At 38.5% G+C, this 9,339-nt stretch overlaps 1 long non-coding RNA gene across 1 annotated transcript; it reads left to right on the plus strand.

Moving 5' to 3' along the window:
* Positions 1-368: 368 nt before the first annotated feature.
* Positions 369-8,828, plus strand: LOC148424631 (uncharacterized). Its single transcript, XR_015865474.1, has 3 exons — positions 369-572; positions 4,732-4,928; positions 8,476-8,828. It is a non-coding gene; the product is annotated as an uncharacterized LOC148424631 (long non-coding RNA).
* The last annotated feature ends 511 nt before the right edge of the window (positions 8,829-9,339 follow it).

The following is a 9,339-nucleotide window of genomic DNA, read 5'->3' on the forward strand; positions in this document are numbered from 1 at the left end:
TTCCATATTGAGCTTATACTTTAATAATGGAGGTATTTAATTTACCATGTGTTAGCGCTGTCAGTGAAGTGTGCAGATATCACCTTTATTTTTTTTTTTAAACTAATCGTATTCAATCCATATAAAATGCTATTTGTGATATTTAATCCAAAAAATATGAGCGCGTTGGTGCATCACTGACATCATTATTATGATTTTATAATGTCTTAAAATACTTCTCCGAAGAACATGCCCCTCGCCACCCTCCAAATTTCTGGACAAAATAAGCAGGCGGGTGGGCAGGATGTTTACATAACAAAATGTAAACATGTTCACTTCTGGAAATAAAAAATCAACAAAAAGCCCAGTTCGATCTGCTATTAGCCATTTGTGGTGTGCCCTACACTGAGAAGTCGCGGGACTTTTTTTTTATGCAGCAGCATATTGTTTGTGTAAGTCATAATATTTACGCAGGAGACACCCGGGGGATGAAGTCGAAGCTCTGCATGCCGCACTTTAAGCACAGAACCTCGGCCGGAGACCACAGAACCACTCCTTGCAGGCATCCTCCGACTGTTGATCCACAAGTCAAAGTAAGTTCACTTTTCTTCATCGCGTTGGTCTTGTGAGAACATGATAAGATATTCTCATTCAATCCTTCGCTCTTAAAAAAAGTGCACGGTCTTGAGGTGTAATTGTTGACTGACATTTAATGCACGCAGCCCATTCTGCAAGCCGATCAGTTTGTAAGCTAAACTGTTGGCGGTAGTTTGCTTCTTTTTCCCTGGAGAGCTTCATAGCTGCAGTCTACAACCTTTCCCCTCACATTGAGCTCAAATCTCCTACCGTTCTTCTCTACCCGCAAGAAAAAAACAAAAAACAAAAACGTTATTGACAGTTTTTGTCGTGCGGAAAACAAATGCGTGTGTGACAGCTGAAAATGTATATTTTTCGTTTCAAATTTCACAATCTCCTACACTCCAAGTGCCGTTTTTGGTGTTTGATTCATGATGTCAAGGTGACAAAGGAGCTCACTGTTATTTTTTCCGTTGAGCGCGCGCATGTATGGATAAATGGACATTCGTATTGTTTTAAGCCGGACTTGTAGATTTTGTAAAGGGTGGGGGGCACATTTATCAGCAAATGGGACCACCCAGAGTGCACCAGGCAGGGGCATGCACGCTCATGTCTTCTCCCTGCCCATTGCCTTTAATTAACAATGATGACCTCATACCATTAAGCCCCCCCCCAAAACACAAACTCATATTCTTGCCATGTCGATGAGTCGAGATCAATATTAAGGCACTAAGATCTGACTTTGCATTGCACAATTTTCATTGGAGTGTCCACGTGTTGAGAACCGTGCCAGTAACATTAACACACGTTTATTTATAAACAGTTCATTTCGTTGGAATAAATAGCAAAGCAAAGTAACTAGTTGTTGCAAGCAGACTGTGTTCGTCACCGAGAATTCATTAGTTTTTTAAAATTCTTCTTCCATGACGTCTCATGGTGAAATATTGGCCAACTCTGCATACCCAGGAAAGCAGCGCCACTTAGGTGGAGGTAGACCGCAGAGTGCAAAATCCTGACAGGCCTTCCTGACTGCCGTGTCCTTTTTACCTTTTATTTTTATTTTTTTTTATTGCAATGTACCCAATGTAGTACCGTTACAGTCCGTAACACTCTGTGTGTTTTCTTCTGAGCTCATCATTTGACCAAGAAACACTTACACCCCCTCGCTGTTTCTTTGGAATAAATGGTTGTTGTTTTTTTCAGACATTTAAGAGCTTTGGTGATGTTTACTCTTGCAAATGCATGTCATGTTTCTGTATTACTGTTTCTAATATTTATGAATTATTTGATTTAAATTTGACCTAATAGCCCGTTAGTCGTTCCAAGCGTTAAAAAAAAATACAAAATGTGCTGTGCAGATGCATTACAAAGGTGCAGTAAATATATACACATAAAACGTGTACTAATGTTGAGTGCATTACATTTTTATTCACAGCCCAAAATTGATAAAATACTCCAATCCAATCCTCTTTACTGTATCTAGCTTATTTTAAAATCAACTGAGTTCGCCAAAGTACTGTACACCAATTAGTAAAACAATAGCACGAATAAAATAAAAGCATCTTAAAGAATGTCCAAATAAAGCAAAACTCTGCCAGCTTGCAGGGGCTGAGAATACCAAAGTCATTAAAAACATTTTGGGACATGTTCAACGTGTGAAAATAATAATTAAATGTCATTCAAATAAGAGGGTAATGATTTGAAAATACACTTAAACATTTTTAGACGTGGTGGTCCATATTCCAGGCCTATTCAAAAAAAAAAAAAGTTTTTAATTAAATAACCTTTGGAGAGTTTACATAATAGCCCTTGTGATACTGTAGCTCCATAAAATGATGGTTATTTTTCAGTGTGACATGCATATGTTCTTGCGGCATTTTGAAACGAATTTAGCGCAAATGTTGGCTTTAATTGCGGTATTATTATTTTTTATTGCTATTAGGTCATATAAATTAAAGATCAAAAAATGTCAACCAACACTGGCTGTAAAATGTTTACATATTATACGTTTTAATGCAAAATATCCACGTTTTAACAATAGAATACAACAATATAATAAAAATACAAATATGACTTTTTTAAGGTATATTTGAAGGAATAGCGGATTTCCAAAGCGTCTCATTTTGCGTCATGTTAACCAACGTTCACGTCAAGTGTCCCCTGCAGTTAGTTGTCGCTTTAATTGAAAACAGTGTGATGGAGCCCTCATCACTTTCCCTGCGCTGTAGGTGGCCGTGTATATTTTCCTTTAAGTGCTGTTTATGTGAACGAGAAAGGACGGGATAGCTCGCAGAGCGCTGATTGCGCGCTTTTTGGGTCTCTCGGTGAACGTCAAGTCGGCTATTTGTTGGACTCAGCCATGCTGTTACTATATGCATGTTCTTCTTGTGTTATATGTGGCCACCGCGAACGAAAGAGTAGTTCCTATGCAGAGGACAATAAGCACTGTAAAGAGGCCGTGAAACCAAATACAGTCACAGGCCATAACATTAGGTACACCAGTAATCCAGTATAAGAGCTGCAGAAAACATGCAGCTTTTTCTATTGACACTGTAAGCGTTAGCCATTTAATTAACAAGACGAGGATTAATATGGTGGTTGTTGCAAAATATAACATCTTTGAAGTCAGATCAACTTTTAAGTCGTTGAAATTGCACATATTTTCATGACACATAAATCAACAAAATGTAGAAAATACATTTACACTGCGTAGTATGTGTTGAATTATTTATTTAGGTGTTGCTGATTAAATTCAAGACTCAGCTTTTGTCAAGTTTTGCAGTTCATATAAAAACATGATGCTAATACTGTGTGTGTATATATATATATATATATATATATATATATATATATATATATATATATATATATATATATATATATATATATATATATATATATATATATATATATATATATATATATATATATATATATATATATATATAAAATGTGTCAAATATATAAGAAACCAAACTTGTAGAGCAAACTTATAAAGCATTAGTGGTGAGGAATAATGTTGTAAATATAACGCAATAGTATTGCACGGTATGTCAAATACTACAGTGTAATGGCGTATTAAAAATCAATAAATTCAATATACCAAAATTATATAAAGATAATGCTGTTCCCATTACACAAAAAAATTAGGCTCTGATGTATTGAATTCATGGGCAAATATTTTTAATAGCTGACGAAGTAATCTACCATGAAACGTTTATTTATGCATTTTTGTATTTATTTTTAAGTTTTGAGATCTCATGCTACCCATTCAATTTGAAATGATGGGAGCTGTCCAAAACGACACCAAAAAGTGTAAACACTTGTATGAAATCCAGGCTACAATTGCCCAAAAAGCATAGTTGGTCCTTGATTTTTATTTCTTTTCTGTGTAAATTTAAAGAAACATCAAATGAATTTGTAATACAAATAGCTGATTATTTTCCCCACAAGATTACTTAATGTTCAGTGTAAAAATAAGGAGGCCAGTGTGAAAATTGGTAATCAGAGCATAGTCCTAACAATGAACTAACTAATAAAAGAAAAAAAAACATCCTGTTGTCTGCTTTTTTTAAATGCATACTTTTTCTTTATCCTGAAGATTTGAGTTGTCAAGAAACAAGAATATAATAAGATAATAAAATAAGACAACAGGTCTGTTCTTTTTTACTCATCAAGTCGATATTGTACACAAAATTCCCTTCAAACTCAAGATTTTTAATATACAGGAAACCTGTAAGTTGTTTAGCAAATTGATGGATTTTAATGCTCAATCACTCATTCACATATGATATAAATCTCTGAACGAATCACTCAAAACATTTTTCTTTATGTCCATAATTTGATCTATTTCATTAAAATGCAAAATAAAATTGCCACCTTCCCTGAGTCTCCATCTAAGTAGCCTCAATTATAATGCATTACATGCATTATACACTTTTTAAAACTAGTAACAACACAGACACCTGAATTCAAAGTCCTTTGTTGAGAACGTGTGCTTGCGTGGCCAGAACAGCTTCCACTTTAACAAAAAAAAAAAAAAAATGGATGTCTCCTGGGTTTTCCATACTTTCCCAAACTTTTCCAAATTCAGTTTAATTGCTAAATTAGTACAAATACGTATATATAAAATCAATTCTATTTGCATAACGTCTATTATGCTTGCTTTTCTTTCAGGCACTCTGGCCCCATCCTACAGCATGTCTATCCCACATAGTGCATGGGAGCCAGTTAGTGTCGCCCCTCCCTGTGGCTGTGCACACCTCCCATGCAGGGCCGGGCCCTCGCCATGTTTCTGATGCTGTCCGAACCATCAATAATAGAAGTTGAGACATAAACCACAATGGCGAGGGCATGAGCCGAGGCCATTGCAGGTTAGTTTGCAGTGCTGCCACCCTGATGGCAGTGAGACGTGGCGGACGGGAAGCAACTTGGGCTCCAATGTGCGTTCGCACAAAATTGTCAGTGTTTACGGGTCTCCTGCTGATTTTTTTTTCTACTCTGAAGGGGTATTTTCCTGTGGTAAGCTGATTCGGAAAAAGCAATTAAGAATTCCCAAACACTCCACCACAATGGGAGATATCATTCTGGCAACCTGAGTTGGATATTTTTATACCCGCATCCAACTGAAGCCACCTACATACAAACCACAAATGAAAGCAATGTGAAGGGGGGGGGCACAAAGCCATTTTCCTGTCATGTAGCTTCTGCCATGAGGAGCTTTGGTAGCGCCCCACTTGATACTTTGAAATGAGGGCACGTCTTCATTGTCTGTGGGAAGGCACGGCCAGGCAGTGGTCGGAATCAGTCAGGAATGTTCTGGGACGGTAACTGGATTCGAAGTGTAATGCCCGGCTCTCCACGGTGGAGCGCGAGGGTGGGAAATAGGCCGAGAGCATTTCCTGAGTGAAGGGGGGGTCCCAGCGAAGCATCACAGGCGTGGGCATTATGTGACAGCCACCCTGCCAGGTCTTAGCCTTCTATCCCACATGAATAGCGGCGAGGACGGAAAGAAGGCAGGGAGAGGCTGCAATTAAAACATGTGGCAGTTTTGTGTCCAACGCAAACCCGTGAATGGTGGAAAGATGAGGAACATGATGTAAAATGGAGTGACACACAAAACAACCTCAGTATTTCTCATTTTCACAGCGGCCGATGTCATTGTGAGGCTAAAGAAGAAGCTTCTCTAGACTCCTTGGCAGGGGTGATTCTGGGGTTAGAGGTTTAGGGAATCCTGGGCTTTCTGCAAGGCATGTTGAATTGAACTGTGTTTACCACAATTCTGAAATAGAGGCAAATCACTTCATTAAGAATTACTTCGGTTAGCTTGTTAGCTTTAAAACACACACGGGACATAGTTAGCTTCCCCCATTTCAATTCAAACTGATGATAGCCGTGCTGTGTCTGACCACCTGGTTTCCTAAAGAGCATCGGCCAGCTCCAATGAAACAACATACTGTAAGCAATGAGCTCCAGTTATAGGGCCCGTATCGTGGAAATTCATTTTTTTTAAGCTTTTAACGATGTTACAATGGTAACGTCTCATCCTAAACACCACCAAAGTGTTATTTTCCTTGAACTCTCAGCACGGACCCCGTCTGAGCAGATACACATAATCTTCGAGAGGCATTATAATGATGAAAGGGCCTTGTACCACCCCTGTATGGCCCGTGCATAAATAAATACACGCCTATCTTTTCTAAGAGCCATTCATGTTTTTACTTTTGTTTTCATTCCATGGTGGGCAGTAGAGATTTTGCACAATTAGCCAAGTAAACAGCAGCATTTCATTTCTTAGTTCCGAAGTTTTAGTGTTAAAATAGGTCCAAGTGCAAAAACATGTGTTTTTAATTCAATTAATGTTTTTAGAAAATAATTCACCCACGGGTGGAACTGTTTAAAGAGTAGCGGTTTCCTGAGGAGACCGATTTAATGGGAGGAATGGGTGTGTAGGCTCTCTTGACAAGTCTTTTGCTTTGTTGGCAACTCCAGTTCATTTTAATGTCAGTAAAATGCTTCATCATTCACGCCGCCTCTGACTCCCATTTTAGATTGCGACAACAGTAGCTTTTTTGTTGTTATTTCTTCGTGGCAGTTGGCTTTAGAATGATCTCATGCAGAGGGTTATAGGTGGGTCTAGCCACCAAAAACCAACCTTTATTAATTCATTTTCTCTATTTACTATAATTTATGATCATGTGTTTAACCATAAATATCTTAAAATACCATGATATAGGCCCTTTAAATTCAGCTAACTGTAATCCTGATCTTAAAATATTTCAACTAATTATGATATGTTAATATAGCTTTTTCGGGGTGCTGAGATTCAATTTAGGAATGCTTGAGCACACCACAAAACTGGCTTGAAATGTCCATTATCATTGTTATGAATCTCTTAGGTTTAAAAAACACAATACAGTGGAACCTCTAAGGAACAAGTAGGATGCAGGTTGGTCTAATATTAGAAGCATGAGAAATACTGGAAATCAAATTCTATAAAGATATTCTTTTAATATATACATTTTTGAAATTCTTAAAAAAAATTACTTTCATTCATTTCTGAAATGAGACACTTTGCCAGAATTTTTTTTGGGGCAAGCCAGGGTGTCACAACACGTCAGGGGTTGCTGGCAAAGTCAGGATTTCATGAAATAAAATAATTATAGTTATTATATCAAATCACAATTCACATTTAAAATGCATTTAATATTGATAAATGGCAGGCATCAAGGGGTCTATGAATACTGCTCGCATGTAAAAATGACAGAAAAATCACAGATATCAAAAATGTTTGCCTTGGTGAACAACAGGGTGGTAAAAGTGTGTTAAGCGGTGTCCATGGCCGTCTCTGGTCACCATGTTGCTCCACCCCTGCTAGCGGCCACATAGCGCTACCCTTGGGTACAATTGTAAGGGTGACCTGACTTTAGTACATTGCTAAAATATTCCATGATGAAAAGTCTTCCATCTTTCTCTCCCCATTTTGTGCCTTTACTTCGCATTTTAAGAAACCACCACGAGTGAGGAAAAACAACCAATCAAATAGACAAAGCACAACGACTGAAGTGTCAGTTATTTTCGTGGTCTGTTTCCTTGGCTTTGACTAGCTTTGCAGGAACTACGATGGAGCAGCCATCTCCAATCAGCAACAAACATTAACAAGAAGAAATCAGACAGATCCTTAGACAAAAGGTTATACAAAAGAGCTGCCTGAGAGTTGGAGGTCCCTAAATTTTCTGTTGTCTTATTATTGAGGCTACGATCATAATGTGCTACTTAGCAAGGGTGGAAATGCACAAAATCTACTACTTTCCTACTGTGTGCACTGGGCTTGTATAAATGTTGGGCTCATCCTGGGAATAATCTTCATCTCTACTTTGGTTGTCAAAGGCATTTTATTTCCACCTGCTAGCGGCCTATTTCCTGCTTTATAACAATGGCACTGGGGAAGCTGTGGAGTGCCAAGTGATTGATGTTGTACTGTATTTGGCCCGTCTTCACATTGGGGCCTGACGGGAAGTATCTCACCCCCCCCAGCCTGTGGCAACATAAGGACGAAGACACTAAATTGCCGATCAGACTTACTAATGACATCTTTTTTTTCTGTAACATGGAGTCATTCTTCTCCAAAGACAAGCTGGCAGCTGCTCGTACTGTAAACACACTTTCCATGTATTATAAATCAGTTGGAGAATGAATGAAGTTAACTCTGGCCACGCGTTTGAACTTACTCACATCCCCTCCTGCTCGCATCCAAGCATCACTCTTTTAACACGTCCTGCGTCTGGAAGGTGAACAGAAATACATCACATCGGCATTCTTTCCACACGGCACAGAAGAGAAGACAATCTATCACTTGGATTGCCGGTGTTCTTTCTCGTTCTCTATTTCTAACCGTGTTTCTCTTTCTGCTTCCTCTAGGCTGGAGTGGCAGGCATGCGGCTTGGACCACAGGAAGCAGTGAATTCTTCAGAGAATGGAAGATGTCTTACTAGGCCCGCCCACGCCCATTCGTTACCCCAAAATGACCCCTGACCTATCCGTATGTTTATATCAGAGCATGGAAGTGAGAAATAGTGATGAGTCACTCTGGCCGTGTGTTTACACTCCGGAGTCACGCAAGGAAGGAAATCAGCCACGGTCTGCTACAAGTGGCGCGCTCCGAGAGAGAGAATAGCTGCGGCCCCCTTGGACGTGTTCTCCCAACCCAGCTGGATTTGAACGGACTTTCTTCACCTGAGCATAACTCTGTAAGACAACAGAAAACTGCTAAATCAACTGCACGAATAAATCATATTCAATCATCTTTTTTGCTTTCACGTCAATGATACATGGCGGAACGTTTCCTAACTGTTTGGTTAAAAATAACCCAAATTAGATGAAGTAGCAAAATACATACAAAATACAAAAGAGACTGAGTCAATGTATTTTTTACCCAGCGAGTTGGGTTAAGTAATAAACCAGCACATAGGGTAACATTTTTGATCTGCCAAAGGGTTAACAACAAGCCGTAGTGATAAGTTAAAGCTATGAAGGAGCAAGGTTATAAACGGCAACTTTCAATTGCCGATGTACATGTTTTGGAGATTGGTTGGTAGAATTTTAAACTTGTGAGAAATACGTTGCTTCAAAACATGAAGCAAATTTGCACATAGTGAAAAATTCATGCAAACATTACTAAACATCACGAAACATAAAACATAATGTAAACATAAGTAAACATAAAGTAAACATAAGTAACATAAAGTAAAATACAGAATGCTACATATCGTTCAGTTAGCTTAA

Source organism: Hippichthys cyanospilos, chromosome 4 (assembly GCF_059441005.1).
Source record: "Hippichthys cyanospilos isolate Australia breed blue-spotted pipefish chromosome 4, RoL_Hcya_1.0, whole genome shotgun sequence".
NCBI classification, from domain to species: Eukaryota; Metazoa; Chordata; class Actinopteri; order Syngnathiformes; family Syngnathidae; genus Hippichthys; species Hippichthys cyanospilos.